At 34.3% G+C, this 16,619-nt stretch overlaps 1 long non-coding RNA gene across 1 annotated transcript; it reads right to left on the bottom strand.

The window, feature by feature from the left end:
- Positions 1 to 6,342: 6,342 nt before the first annotated feature.
- LOC142630982 (uncharacterized) lies at positions 6,343 to 8,829 on the bottom strand. The gene is made up of 2 exons (XR_012843480.1): positions 7,350 to 8,829; positions 6,343 to 7,259 (listed from the first exon to the last, which is right to left on the bottom strand). It is a non-coding gene; the product is annotated as an uncharacterized LOC142630982 (long non-coding RNA).
- Positions 8,830 to 16,619: the final 7,790 nt, after the last annotated feature.

The following is a 16,619-nucleotide window of genomic DNA, read 5'->3' as shown; positions in this document are numbered from 1 at the left end:
CACTGCTAGCGATGGTGGAGTTGGTGCAAGCATAAGCTCTGCCATAGCTGGATTCGGGCTAGAGAGAATGAGAAATAAGAGAGAACCTTAAGATAGGAGAAGGCCACAACGGCAAGCACTGCCAGTAGTGGTGGTGTGGTACTCGGTGGCATGGAGATTCAACCATGGGTACGTGTCTCACAGAAAGGTACAGTGGAAGAGAGATTTTGAAATTTGGTGAAGGTGAGGTTGAAGAGATAGAACAGGCAAGAGAAAGGTTTTATGTGGGCTTTAATTGTGTGTAATAGGTGTATTAAATTTAAGTTAAATGGCTGATGTGGCATTTTCGAATTGGTTGGCGTAAATGGGGTCTTTTACGCCACCTCCGAACCTAAGTTATTCTCTTTGAAATAATCTGATCTTCTTCTAAGATAGTACATACATTTTTTTTGGGAAGTAGGACATACATTCAGCTAAAAAAAAAAAAAAAAAAAGAAGTGGTGTGAACACCCACGATAAGACATATAAAAGCTTTAAATTATGGTTTATGAATAGCTCTTTTCCAACTTAAAGGGAAAAAAAAAAAGTTGATGGATGTGGGCTCACGTACTGGTGGATATGGTTGGTTTTATTATATGAAGTGAGCAGGCATAAGGGAGAAGGGCATTAATTGCAGGTATTTGAGATGATTAAAGAGGTTGTTTTGCATTGGATTCCAATTAATTCAGTGGGTAAAATTTTTTTGTTGTTTTGAATAAGAAATTTGAGGTTATATTTTCGTCAACACAAAAATTAATTAGTATCTTGATTGATGATAAAGAGCAATTATCATGAGTGGATGTCATATGTTAAAACTATTGTATTGATAAAAAAAAAAAAAAAAGTTGGTCTTGCAAAAGATGAAGGTGTATGGGTAAGGAGAAGTATGAAAGGAAAATAAAAATATTGGTAGCCTCCACCCTTTTATGTTCAGTTTATGATAATTATTCTTTATCATCAGGTCATGATATCAATTGGTTTTTGGCGTAGGCGAGTTTGTATCTTATATCTCTTGTTCAATGACAAGATACTTTTTCTTTTGAGTTAATTAAAACCCACATACTTTTGTTTTGTCTCTTTCCTCTCACATGGAGAGAGAAAAGCCAAGGGAGTCCAAAATTGAGATTTTTCCTTTTATATCGAAGAAAAAAAAGGGGGAGGATTTTAATTGCATAGGAGTAGGGGTGTTCATGGTGCGGTTTTGAGTCATTTTTAGCACCTCATTTTGCGGTGCGGTTTAGCTAAAACCATAACTGTACTGCACCTTATTTTTGCAGGAACGTGTTCAGTGTGGTTTAGAGTTTAGTCAAAATCATAACCGCACCACATTTCATTTTTGGGTCACATGTGCGGTGCAGTGTATAAGATACGGTTTGAAGTCAATATATTTTTCAAATTTTGGGCTTTTTCTATCCAACCAAAACTAAGTTTTCCCTTTGTTTTGAGCCAAATTTTAAATTATTGAGCTAATTTTTCTTTATTTTGGGCTGAATTTCCTAGTCAACATTTGCTAGGTTATCAAACTTTTTGTTTTTTTGAAAACTAGGGTTATTAAACTATTAACAATATATTTAATATTAAAAATAAATAAATTAATTAATTAATATATAGAGAGGGTGTGGTGTGATATGGTCTGTGCGGTTTTCTTATTATAAAACTGCAATGTATTGTTACTTGCGGTGCGATTATGTTATTTTGCGTGCGATTATTGCAGTTTTTGCGTTTTAGTGAACAACCTTACATAAGAGCATAGAGCAGAACAAAGGAAATTTTATTCCATAGAATTACCCACATTAAGACATTTGTCAAAACCAAATCTTGAACTTTTGCCATTTTAGTACTTGTGACATTCAATTGAATATACCAATTTTTTTACCACACTGATGTTGTTGGTAACCAACCGTCTCCTTCATCACAGGAAAAGTAATTTTTTGAAAAATGAGTGTTGTTTTGCAAATTGTCTTCTTCTTGTTGAGCGGGGCTACTAATTTGGGTCGCAGTCTTTGGTCAACTAGGCTGGGCTCGAAGCCGAGGGTCATATTGATGGAATTAGATCTTGTACTTAGCCTAAAAATGGTCTTTTTCATCATGACCTAGTTTGCCACATCCATAACAAAATCCATGACATGAAAAATCACCTTAAAGGGTGAAAGCTTACTGAAAGCTCACTTTGTGTATAAAATACTTGTGAATGTTTAGACCCCAAAACATAAATTTTCCAAAGCAAGCTTATATTCAAACAATAGATGTGCGAAATATGAAATAAAAGCAATACTCAATTCGACAAACTACTTAAACACATAATTAATCACAAACACAGCAATTAATGGCTAAAAAGTAAGGGGAAGAGAGATACAAACACAAGATAATACCGGCACATGTTATCGAAAAGAAAACCAAAGAATTTGGCGAAAACCTCTTTGCCGTCCTCCAAGTGGTAAATGATCCACTAGAAAATCAGTTAGGATACATGAATAGCAATAGACCTTCCAATCCTAATCTACCCGATGTATCTAAGCCCTCCAAGCTTCTTGCTCTAATAGGGTTAAGCCAAACCTTGTCTTTTCTAGTTTACCAAATCTCGTAATAAGCCCATATTGCATCCGCCATCATTGACATCTTCCAATGCTTTCCAAAGCTCCAAAAGCACTCTCAAATACTTTGAATGGGTGTGGATAGTGTTTGGGTACAAATCTCCTCTCAATGGGTATAATAATGGGAGAGGAAAGGAGAAGAGACTACAAATATTTCTCTTTAAGAATGAATAGCTCTCTTTCTAATGAGGTGGATGTGTTGTAGAAACCTCTCTTATGGTTTTTCTCTCAATAGCCACATCTACATTTCTTGGGTATAAGGGTATTTATAGTAGGGTATGAGATGAAATGTGAAAAGTCAGTTTTCAGCAAAACAGGGCGTTCTAGCGAGTCATTCATGATTGGGATGAGTTGTGAGTTCCAATCGCCAGAAAACAGAATGGTCAGACTGTACTTTTTGTCCTATAGTGATCCAGCTATCCTGATCCTTCAACTTCCTGCATGCTCCACACGTGTGCTTGATTCTGGTGGGTGGCCAGTTGCGAGTCAGTCACGAGCTCCAGTCGCGAGTTGCCTCTTTGATGCACACTCTTGATCAATTTTTCACACTCTCTCACACACAACCTTTATATAATTCTCACCTAAATACAGAGTTTCTAAATGCTGAAAAACAATCAAATTTGGCACGGAATACAGCTAACACATGGTTGAATAAATTCAACCTTACAGATGGAATAAAACTGGCCACTAGAATGGAAGACTCTCCCACAACGCCCTAGAGATATGTTTGCCAAGCAAATTTTTTTCTTCTTTAACATTTAAAACCTCTACAAAAGCCTTTTTTGTGTTGGGAAAAATACTTTCAAAACCTCTTTTTACTCATTTTGAAAACATATTTTAAAAATGTTATACTAAACAAGCATTAAAACTCATAACAAAACCCTGAGAAAGCTACTTGTCATGCCAAAAGTTGAGAGGGTTATGATTCTGGATTGGCCATCACGTTCCTTTGTTAAAGACCTCATTTTTTTTTTTTTTTAATAGCAAACCAAGTTCTTGAGCAAATACGAATTGACAACCTTGTACTAAGAAAAATACAATTAGGAATGTATTTCTTTCTTAACACCTAGAGCTACTACTCATCCCTTCCATGATGAAACCTCCAATTTAGCTCGGCAAAAAGAGACAAATTTTGACTCTTTGTAGCCATTAACCCCAGTTCCTACCTTTAGCTTTTGGATTGATGATTTTTCCCTAATAGCATTAGCATCCGAGTGGCCAAAAAAGTTCAATTTTAACACCTCGAAAATTACTTTATCTATTATACCAACTCACTTTACAATACACTCAACATCCCAATTTCTATATTTATACCATCTCATTTAAATATCCATTTTTATTCTTTCTTTATTCTTTGTTTCCAACAACCATATTTTCAAATAATCGTTATACTAACGGTCATATTTTTTAAAACTTGACTCAACTTTTCTTAATGGAGATTTTTTTATTATTTTTTATTATCGAACAATCATATTTTTGGAAATCCATATTTCTATAACAATTATTTGTTTGAAAAAATGTGTTTAAATTCATTTACCAAAACACACTATATATTGAACCTGTCAAAATCCATTTGCATAAAACATACACTACATAATGAACCTGTCAAATTCCATTTACACCCTATATAATGTAACAGCTTGTCAAAATTCATTTATGCAAAACACTATATAATGAACTTGTCAAAACCCATTTACATAAAACATACACTATATAATGAACCTATCAAATTCTATTTACACACTATATAATATACTTGTCAAAATTCATTTACGCAAAACACACTATATAATGAACTTGTCAAAATCCATTTACATAAAACATAAATTACATAATGAACCTGTCAAATTCCATCTACACACTATATAATGTACCTGTCAAAATTCATTTATGCAAAACACACTATGTAATGAACATATCAAATTCCCCATATGCAAAACAAAAATTATGAACTTGTTAAATTCCATTTATTCAAAACACAAACCATACTATAAACCTATCAAATTCCATTTATGCAAAACACAAACTATATTATGAACCTGTCAAATTTCATTTATACAAAACTGAAGCAAAACATATACTATACTATGAACCTTTCAAAACTCATATCAAAAGCCGAATACATATCAATATAAAAATCAACTTGCCAAGAAGTAGTTTAAGTTGAGCATTACTACCAATGTAGTCTATAGAATACTCACATACATATTATATCAAATTACAATAAAAAGTCACCTACTTAATGTCACACATTCAAGTTCTTACAAATCACCTTGTCTTTGCCATAAATGCTCAATGATGTTGGGTTGGAGTTGAGAATGAATTTCTTGGTCTCGAATGCATTGATAACTTTGGATGAATGTAGTAAATTCATTTGTCTGCTCACGTGACACTTGTAACTGAGGAGTTTCATCGAGTTGTTCATAATCAAAGTCAACCGCTTCATTTTCATCTCGCTCATCTTCAATGTTCATGTTATGGAGAATTATGCACACTTTCATTATGTCTTTTATTATGTCTTGGAGTGTTTCAGGGAAGAAAAATCTTGCAGGTTCACGTACAATTGCGAATCTTGCTTGAAGCACTCCAAATGCACGCTCTACTTCCTTCCTATATAACTCTTGGGCTTTTGCAAATAATTTTCTTTATTCTCCTTGTGGAGCTGAAGTTGTTTTCACAAATGTTGATTACTTTGGATATATACCATTGGCAAAATAGTATCCCATTGTGTAGTCATTGCCATTGATTGAGTAATTGACCTCCAGAGCACGTCCTTCTGCTAGCTCAGAAAATATATTAGACCTTTCTAACACATTAAGGTCATTATTTGACTCAGGTAACTCAAAAAATGCATGCCATATCTAAAGATCATATGATGCCATTACTTCTAAGATAATGGTTGGCTCACGAATATGACCACAAAATTGACCTTTATATGCAGTTGGACAATTTTCCATTTTCAATGCATGCAATCAATGCTTTCTAGCATTCTTGGAAATCCATAGCTTTCACCATGGGCCAACAATCTAGCAATGTCTTCATTGTTTGGCGACCTCAAGTATTCCTCAATGAAAATATCAACCACTGCTGCAACAATTTTTTTTCAAACTTTCCATTGTAGTGCTTTCTCCAATCCACACATATTCATCCATTAAATCAGCAGTTACCCCATATGCAAGCATCCTAACTGCAGTAGTCATCTTTTGAAGTGAAGATAAACCAAGCTTTTAGGCACTATCTCTTTTTGGATAAAGTAAGTTTCATAAGTTTCTACCTTAGATTGAATACGAAGAAAAAGAGAATGACTCATCCTAAATTTCCTTTGAAATAAATTAGGAGGATATACTTTAGCAAAGTAATGAAGATAAAGTCTTTCATTACCTTCCAAATGATTACGTTTGATATATTGATGACGTTTATGTTGTGATGTTGAAGTCTTGAGATTTTTATTCATTATCTCATCCTTATTTGAGTCATTAAAAAGCAATTTGCGAAACAGAGAGCAACCCATGGACACAATCTTCAAGACAACATTGTTAAAAAATTATCAATATAAATGAAAGGAAGATAAACAAAACAAGTTCTATAATATTCTTTTGGGGGCACCGAAACTGCTTAGTTTATGAAATATAATATAAGAGCAAAACTCCTAGAAGCATTTACCAAAATAAGGTCGAAGCAAGACATAAGTATAAGATTGAACATAGACATAAGTATATGACATCAATCATAGAAAATACATAAGTATTTTATATAACAAAAAATGTTGTGATTACATAAGTGGCATAATAGAAAATACCAAGGAATCACATAAGAGTCCAGACCTTTTTTGGTACATAACAAAACACAAAAAAAAAAGAAAAAAAGAAGCTAGTACCAAAAATTAGGTTGGAACAAGACATCATTTACATGTGCCAAACCTAGGCCTAAAACAAGCTAGTACAAAAAATTAGGTTGGAACAAAGACTTCATCAACATGTGCCAAACCTAGGCCTAAATAAGCTAGTACAAAAAACAAGAACAAAACATCATCTACATGTCAAACTGAACTATTTATCATTAGTTAGTCTTGCAAGGATTTGCTCTGGGCGTTTTTCAAAAAAAGTTCTTTGAATTTCGGTCATGCCACTTGTATCCATCTTCATTATTTTTGGTCCTCCTTTTCCATTTCAATACGAAGTCTTTTCTTTTCAATCCCAATTCTTTCTTCCTCTTTAAGCATTTGAATCCGAAGCCTTTCCTTTTCAAAACTAATTATTTCTTCATCTACTCGAATTCTTTCCTTTTCAAAACCAATTCTTTCTTCATCTACTTGAACATTTTCTGCTTTGATTCGAAGAACCTCTTTTTCTTGTTCATGTGCTTCTTCAATGTAGTGCAATGTCTTTGCCAAATATTCCCCAAAATCTTTATCGCCATCCTTGCTCTTTTGATTAGCTTTTTTGGCTTTTTTACCAATCAGTCTCTCAAACTCCGTTGTGTTATCAGCCCCCCCCCCCCTACTTCACCTATTGAACTCGAAGTTTGAGGTAATCCTTTTGATCTTTCCTTAGGCACACTCCACTTTGGTTGGTTCTTCAACAAAAGCCAACAATGTTCAAATTGGAAACCTGATGTATCTTTATACAAAGCCTTTGCTTGATCAAGCTAAATTACCAAAAAAAAAAAAAATTAACATAATTAGTATCTTCAAACTATTGCTAAGTTAATATTTTGACATTGCAATATAATTTATACCTTGTCTTTGTCGGATGCATCACTTTGACTCTTTGCTTCAATTTTAGCCACGAACCCACAAAATTTACTTGTCTTCCTATTAATCGTAGACCATCAACTTTTTAGGGAGGAAGAAGAACGCTTTGTTCCATAGGTATTGTGCATGCAAAAGTATTGCCAAACTTTAGCAGTAAATGTCTCTTGCTTTTGCTCATTACCATGCATGGGATCCACGCTAGTGTTAAGCCATGTCGAGACAAGGAGGACATCTTCCTCCACACTAAAGTTGCCACCTTGTGTTGCTGTCTTGGGGATCACAATTTCAAGTTCTAGGGAAGAATCTTGAATAGACATTGGAGTTTTTTGAGATTTTTCCAAAAATTGTGCCATAAAGTTGGAATTATATTGTAGGGTATTAGCATATAGGGATATGTTGTCTTGTGAATCCATCCCTTCTAAATAGGTAATGTGAACAAATTAGTAGCAATCCCCAAAGTTGAACCCAAAAAATTGACATAAACACTGTGATTATATCTTCAATTGGACCCTATACTATATGACAAACATAAAGTTGATATTATGCAGAAACTTTTAATTTTCTCTACTTATCCAATGATTTTTCCTAACTGCATGATTAGTATCCTTGTAGATCATCAAGGGTATTCCAACTTACAAGGGGTGTAGAAAACAAGTTTAGGATATTCAAATTACATGGGACGTATGTAAAATCTTTGGCAGCAATTTAGTGATGATATATACATGATGTTGAAAAGAAAGCTAATTACAGAGCTATTAAAAAGAAAGCTATTGAAAAGAGAGGAAGAAGAAAATAACATACCTCTGTATCAAAAGTCCAATCAAGCTGGAACTGAGAAACCACCAACCGATGACCCAAACTGTTAAAGAAAGAACCCATTGATTCTTTACCAATTCAAACATCCACCGATTCAAACAAACACAAACAACAACCTTCACCAATCTAGCCACCGATTCGAACAAACATCAACAGCAACCATCACCGATCCAGCCATCGAGAAACCATAAACCCAGAAAACGACCAAATGCATGCTTCACCGAGAAACCCAAAAATTCCAAACGAAATCCAAATTTATCCAACCAACAAACCCTTAAGTCTTCAGTTTGGGGATAGAGCAATATAGTGAAGAGGAAAAAAAAGGCAAAGGGAAAGAGAGTGATTGAGCGGCATGGGCAATGTAGCTTCTGCAGTTGCGAGAGAGAGGGAGAAGAGTGACCGAGAGAATGAGTGAGAACGTACATATTTTCCATTAAATAATAGTATTTTTTTTACAACCAAGTGAACAGTTGGTTCTATATATATGAACCAACCGTTCATAAATTCCAAAATTTTTAAGAACCCATACCCAAATGGAGGGCAATTTTTGAGATTTTGGAGGTAAGATAGCAACTGAGGGTGTTTACACCTCCAATGCTAGTGCTCTAATGGACCATATGAAGTTTGCACATCATACTTGAAGAACCCCACAAGAAATTCTTAGCAGCCTTATCATGTTAGAGACCCCATGGCCTAAAAAGTCCAAATCCGCTATAAGTTCATGTACTTGTAAAACCAGCAAATGAGAAGTTTGGGGTTAGCTTAGCTGCTTAGGGTTCTATAATATATTTACCCTACATCATTTTCATTATAACACGAGCTTAAAATAAAAGATATAGGCATCAATGACTTTACTGTAGAGGTAAAGTCATTGATGCTGTCAGGCCTAACCACACCAAATTGTTGTCTTGCTTTCACTTTTCACTTTTTAATCTCTCAAATCTCTATCACTAACAGCTTTAACAAACAGCATCTAGGTCCTTACTTGGGAGAAGAGCGTATCTCATAACACAATTTGGGATGGCAGAGACCATAGTCTAAATAAGGACCATTATACCCGCAAAGGACAAGTGGTGGGCCTTCCAGTGCTCTAGTCCACTCATCCAAATGGTGAATGCTTTGAAAATTTTCCTAATCTGCTTTAGAAAAATTACCAGGTTGTGAAAAAAAAAAATGCAAGAAGGTACTTAGAGGCATTTACTTCAAAATAATTATGGATCAAAATATTTAAAAATGATTGAAATTGTTTAGGATATTTCGATTTTCCAAAATTTGCCATTTTTTAAAGCAATATTCTTCTTAAAGGAATTCCGTCGATTTTAATTTGAAACAACTTTCTTAATACATACCTAGAGTTTCTTTTGTGAGGCCATCTTTTGATTTATTTCCTTAATAATCTAAACTCAATTTTCTTATGACTTAACCTTGTATGTGTTTGTTTGAACATTGACTTCCTACATCCTTTGATGTTATCTTTTACAGCTTATTTGGGAGAAAGGAATAGGAAGAAATAAAAGAATTTTTTTAAAAACAATTATTTATATTCCCTTGTTTCAAAGTTCATTAGGAGGGATGTTCTAAACCCAAAAAAAAAGGTTAGGGGATGTTTCATTCCTTTCTCTTATCAACCAATTTTTAATCACTCTAAAATTGTGAAAATTTAGAGGAAATGAAATATGTTCTAATAAAATTTTGATTGAAGTTCCATATATATAATACCCCCCCCCCCCCCCCCCCCTTTTTCTTTTTCCCTTATAGGCTTATACCCCTATTTAATTATTTTTCAATTTTAGGCTTACCCATTTGGTTGCCATTTTGGGCGATTGAAAATGTCTTGAGCAAAGAGTTGGGATGACTCAACAACGATTGGCTAATTTTAGGCTCAACCATTTGGCTAAAAATTTGTTAATTTTGTATCAGGTTTAAGGTAATTGTTGAATTGGACAATATTTGGTGGCTATTTGGTTTTTGAAACCTAAGAAGTTAGTAGAGATTTTGTGAATTACCATTATGGTTTTTGAAAGTGCATGTGAAGCTAGGGTTTATTATTATTTTTATTATTATTATTACTATTATTATTATTATTATTATTTTTATATAGTTAAAGAAAGGTAAGTTTTGCAATGATGAGTATTCAATAACATTGGTTGGGTAGATGAGAAAGTCAAACAAAAGATATTTGAAATCTTAAAAATTTTATCATCCAAGAAAAAAAAAAAAAGAATAATAATTCTTAAATTTTTTTTTTAGTTATTAAGAAAAATAAAAATACAGTCAAATCATTTCACAAGATTTTTTTGTGCTAAATACTGTCAAATGATCTCACAAGGCCTTTGTTTGTTTATACCATTTTTTTTTTAATTTTTTTAAAAAAAGTTTTTCAATGAATTCAAAATGGGCTGTAAATAAACCAATTTGTTTATTAATAGCTCAAGTCTAACTTTGAAAAAAGTTTGTTTATATTTGTTTGTTTAGCAAATGAGCAAAATCTCAAAGCTCAAGTTTAGACATGAATATTAAATAAGATAAGCTCAAACTTAATAATGTGTTCTTGAACATACTTAGAGAACATTAAACTCAATATAGCTATAATATATATATGTATGTATGTATGTATGTATGTATAATTGTTTAAAAATATGGCAAAACTTCAATATAATACCTTAGATATTGTTCTTTATGTACTATTTTGAAAATTCGGTCATTTGTCTTATTAAATAACTTAGCTAAAGGTGTTAACATCTTCTATTTCTCTAATTCTATTAATCGAATCCCTCCATTATCTCACTCTAATCTCAAACTTGAAGATCTCTCCACTATCGAATCTCCATGGCTGCTATCAAGGCGGCCATAGCAGGCAATGGTTAGCCACCCTCATGGTGTCTCTTTTTGGTTCTCTCTTCTCACTAAAGTCTAGCCCATGCCTCTAGGGTTGAAACCCATGAGCTTCGCCACCATTGGAGACAACAAACCTCATCGATGATGCAATGGTTGCCGGTCCTCCTCCTCCTCCTCCTCCTTCTCTCTCTCTTTGTTTGTTTTTTTGTTTTTTCCTATAATTTCTATTTTCTCCTCTCCTTGTTTGATTTTATGTGGGTTTGGGGAATGAGTTTGTTTTGGTTGTTAGCAGGGGTGGAGTTAGGATTTTTTGTTTGGGGGGGGGGAATTTTGGTACTAATATAGTAGTTTCGATTCAAGATAAACTATTACATATGTGTAAATGTACATACAAATATATAAATATTAATATTTTGATACTAGAGTAGGTCATAATTTATAAATGTATTGTATATAAAATTAACAACTTTCACATATGAATATTCGCAAGATAATTTTTTAAGGAAACTTATTATCTTTTAAACTCCAATGAGTCTAAAAAAATTGTCTAGTTTGATATTAAAATTTACAAAAAATGAATTTGAGAAAGCAAAAACTACCTTGTCTCTATAACTATTAGACTGATTGATAAATTCTATTAGTTTTTAAGAGCATTATTGGACTAACTCAAACATTTGGGGGGTGTTGATGCTCATTTTGACAAGAAGCCCAATAGCAGGAAGAAGCTCAACAATATGGGAGGAAAAAGAGTTAGTAAATTGGGGAGAAAAACCATTAAGCCTAAATGGCAGGAATAATGGATCACAAGCCTAGGAAATAACAAATGGGCCTCTAAGAAAGCAAGCGGTCCTAAGGGAGGCCAGAGAGAGAAGTAATAAACCCATGGGCAATATGAGAAATAGAAAGCCAGCAAGAGTGGGTCAAAGAGGCTTGAAGTAATGAATTAAGTGAGTAAGGGGTTGATGGCAAGCCCATAAACCCTAAAGGAAAAGGATATGGACATTTGGGTCGAGGGAGTCCAAAAGACTTAGCAAAAGCCCATGAGCGTGAAGAATTGAAATGGGCCGAGGATGCCCAAATGGATGAAATGGACCAAGGAAGCCCGAAGGCAAAGGAATGGGTTAAGAAAGCCCAAACTAGTATGAACCCTAGCCACATGATAACACTGGGCCACTGGAATTAAGCAAAGGAAAAGTATACAACAAACTCAAAGGAAAGTCCAGCAAGCACGAGTCATACAATAACACAGCAGGAATGGCAAGATGGCATGGCAGACCCATGGAAGGAACAAAGAACAGGTTTAAAAGAAGGAAAGCCCACAATCAAGCAAGGCCCAGTCTAGGAAGGAAGCAAGCTATAAAGAACAAAGGCTCAGAAATCCATTCACGCCACAAAAAGCCAAGAATGAGCAGCAGAATGTTCAAACAAGTCTTTAGGTCATGACAAACGCATGAGTAATAGACAAGCTATGGACACATACGGAAGTGGAGTACGCACAAGGCCCAGATGATGGAAAATAACTTGTTTGTATCGTATACAAAACTTACGCAGCGGAAAAATAACGGACCTACTTCATTCATAAAAGTTAACATGTACTATGTAAGTTTTAGAATTTGAGAACAAGAGAGTGTACCTTAAAGCGGTGAATTTCAAAAACGAAGATCAGAAGCACTTGAAAACACTTTCAATCTTCACTCCAATTCCACTAAAGCCTAAGATGTGTGGTCTCTCAATCAGTTTTCAAAGGGAGAATGTCAAAGTGTCAACTTCTTACACCACTTCACAATCGTGTTCTTACAATTCCCTTCAGAAAATTCTGTATGTTTCTCTCTTTGTATCTAACTGATCATCTAATTGGGCTGGCCTTTTGGGCATTTCCAATTGGGCTAAAGCGTGTGGCTTGAAGTGGGACTAAAAGGGACCAATAAGACACTAGCTCCAATGGGTCTTGAGCTTTTTTGTCAACTCTTGACAAGTCCAAAGTTACCATTAATTATATTTAATAGCACTATATAAATATAATTGCACTCTAAGCCTTTTTCATAAATTATATCCCAAGACTTTATTTTTCATGCAACCCCTTCATAAAATATTCGTAGTAATACAAAGTCATGAATGTAGACTGCCACTTTGTAGATTACTACATCTTAATTCCTTGAGTACTCGGTTTAATCCTTTAAGCTATTCATCATATATTTATGAAATCTAATTCCATAAATATATACTTCAGTAACTTCTTACTAAAGTGGTTATGCCTAATTCTCTAAATAACAAACTCATTAAACTAATCTCAAGAGAATATTTTGTATCTCTGTTAAGAGACTATAAATTCATATGTTCTATTAACACTAAATGTGGTTGCCCAACATACTGAGATTTTAACAGTAACTATAGATCTCATTCTTAATATATCAAAACAACCTACACTTCATGATCAGGTCTATTATCCTGCCAGGATTAAGAGTTCATATAAATATAAGTCGTGAGTTTATTATTCTTCGACAGTCGTTAGAAGAATAATAAATCTCACAGCGGTCCAGTTCAATATGTCTTAACTCTTAAGACATATAAACATAGCAACTAGAAATCTCCATTTCCATGATCGAGACAAAACATCTTAGTTGATATGTTATAGTCTTCGCAGATGAAATGCCCAATTTCATCACCGACTATGAATTAAAATTCTGAGTTTATAAAGAACTTATGATTTATATCTTTTGTGACTAAATCACATACTATGCATCTCATGGACTATATGATAATGTCACAATATTCATGTTACAATTATTTTTAGATAATAATAAAACAACTTTATTAAACACAACATTAAGTCAAACATAATGTCGTACATAGCATCATACAATAGGATTTAAGAGCATACATCCTAACACCAGACACCACCAATTTATACCCAGCCAATACAGGAGTGGTGGACCATGGGTCAGAGGTAAGAGAGGGTATGGTCTGGCGGTGAGGAGAATGGGGAATCCTATTCTGAGATTCCCGCTCAAACTCTTTTAGGGGAAATGTCCTGCTAGAATGACATTCTACCCAAAAGAGGGAAAGATGAGTTGGAATCATTAGGTGAATGCCATGAGTGATAGTAAGAGTGAATGCCCACCCTTATCCGGATGGGAATGCCATGGTGAATAAGCAAACAAAATAAGACTCTTTGTCTAGTAATGGGATGTGGCACAGCTAGCACAGGTAAGTGGTAGTGGCTGGACAGCTGACAAACCAGTGAGTGGTCTAGAAAGACACCCACACCTAGAAAAAAGTGGTTAATGGGTGAAATGGTAAAAACCCAGTCATGGCAGGCAGTATAAAAGGAGCTTCTGTCGTGTACAGTGAAAACAACACAACGCATCACGAAAACACTGAACAAGAGAGTAAAAAGAAATAGAGTAGAAAACTTAGAGAAAAAAAAAAGAAAGAAAAACAAAGAGATTAGGCAAGAGTGAGACGACAGTCATGCACCAATAGGCTAATCACTTCTCTCCCTCTAAAAGCCTACCCTCTGTTGAGGATTAAGAATTTTTTTTAAGCATAAACCATTCAAGCCCATTCTCTCAATGTGGGTAATTTCCGTGGCAGGACCTTCCTGTGAGGTCACCCACCTTGAAGAAGTGGTTCCCTCCTTGGTCTCAACTCCATAAGGCAACCAAGTGCAGTAGACTAACCATCTCTTCTTTGTTTTCTTATCGATTAAATATTGGTGTTATCTCATCTTCATTACTATCATTTTACTTACATCATGTCCTTATTGTCATATTGCTCTTTTCTTTATTTTAGTTGTGAATTCTTTCCTTGTCCTGACTAACAATAAGCGCGTTTCCTTTATTGTTAATATATTATACTTGCCTGTCTTAACTTTCTTGTAACAGTCTCATCTACCATGGGCATGTGACCAAGGAATTAACAAAGGGGTTCAAGTTTGCGCACAAGCCGAATTGAGATGAGTTGCAATCAGATGGTTCTTGACTCTCTTACCCAGAACCTTTGGGCCATAGTGTGGCAGGAGGAAGCCCAACCCACAATCTCAAAAAGGCTCACCACAGGGGGCAATTTCTATTTTTGTAGCTAAATATTTAAAGTTTTTAATACTTAAACATAATATAAAAGAATTTTTCAAAAATTTTGGGAAGGGAAGGGGGAGGAGGGGCATGGCCCCCTGATGTAGGACAAAATCTACTATTTATTTTTTGTAATTTATTAATTTTGGAATTTTTATGTAATTTTCATTATTTTAGATTTAAGCCATTTATTTCCTTATATTTAGGTGTTTTTAGTATTTTTTTTTTTAGGTCAAATTTGGTTCCTATTATGGTTAGGTATTAATTAGGAGTTATTTTAGAATATATTTTCTTGTCCGTCAAGTTTTATGGAGCCTCTAAATAGGCGTCCAAGTCTGTAAATGATTTTTGAGTATTATTGATATTAATAAAAATTCATACTTTTATCTATTATTTCTATGGTAGATTCCAAAACCCTTTCTCTTTGTAGATTCAAGGAACTCTTGTGGATTCGAAGTTATTTTTAAAAGCGAACTTATTCTATTTCTTGTTTTCTAGAGGAAGACGTATTCTGTTTTTTGACACTTCCCCATCCTGCATCACCACCCAAGCCTTGCTATAGCTTTGCCCTGGTTGTTAGGACATGCTGGTTTTGGTTGGGTTCCAAACATGGGGATTTTGGCCGATAATGGTCATTTATAGATCCATGAGTACATAAAATTGTTCATTGTCCTTCCAAGTTCTCTGCTTCTCTCACTCTATCAATATCCATAAACAAGAAGCAACAAAGCTTTCGTTGACAAAGCAATGTACACAATTAAGCCAGCCCAATTCGTTCTTTTAAAATCTTGATTTCTTTAAAAATTTAGTAGTCTAAGAGACTGAAAAGCTAAAGAGGTTGGGTTTTCTTGCGGGTTCTCTAACCTCTCAAGGAAACTAAAAAGAAAAGTGAAAAGAAAGAAACAGATAAACAAATGATGTTAATTGAGTTATTTAGTGAGATAGATGCTAAATTTTATAAGGATTACCTAAGTTACAGTATGTTAGCTATTGCATCTAAGTTTCACACTTAAAAAATATATATATATATATGTATGTATGTATGTATGTATGTGATGGAATATGACATGTTTGTATCGCATACAAAACATACGTAGTGGAAAAATAACGGATCTACTTCATTTATAAATGTTAACATGTGCTATGTAAGTTTCAGACTATAAGAATAAGAGAGTGTACCTTGGAGCGGTGAATTTCAAAACCAAAAATCAGAAGCACTTGGGAATACTTTCAATCTTCACTCCAATTCCACTAACGCCCAAGATGTGTGGTCTCTCAATCGATTTTCAAAGGGAGAATGTCAAAGTGTCTAACATTCACATACATACCATTTCACAATAGTGTTTTTTTTTTCACTTCAGAAAATTCTTTATGTTTCTCACTTTATATCTAACTGATTATCTAATTAGGTTGGCCTTTTGGGTCTTTCCAATTGGGCTTAAGTGTGTGGCTTGGAGTGGGACCAAAATGGACCAATAAGACACTAGCTCCAATGGGCTTGGACTTTTCTATCAACTCTTGACAAGT

The sequence above is a fragment of the Castanea sativa genome, chromosome 4, assembly GCF_040712315.1.
Source record: "Castanea sativa cultivar Marrone di Chiusa Pesio chromosome 4, ASM4071231v1".
NCBI classification, from domain to species: domain Eukaryota; kingdom Viridiplantae; phylum Streptophyta; class Magnoliopsida; order Fagales; family Fagaceae; genus Castanea; species Castanea sativa.
This window is presented reverse-complemented; position numbering and strand designations above follow the sequence as displayed.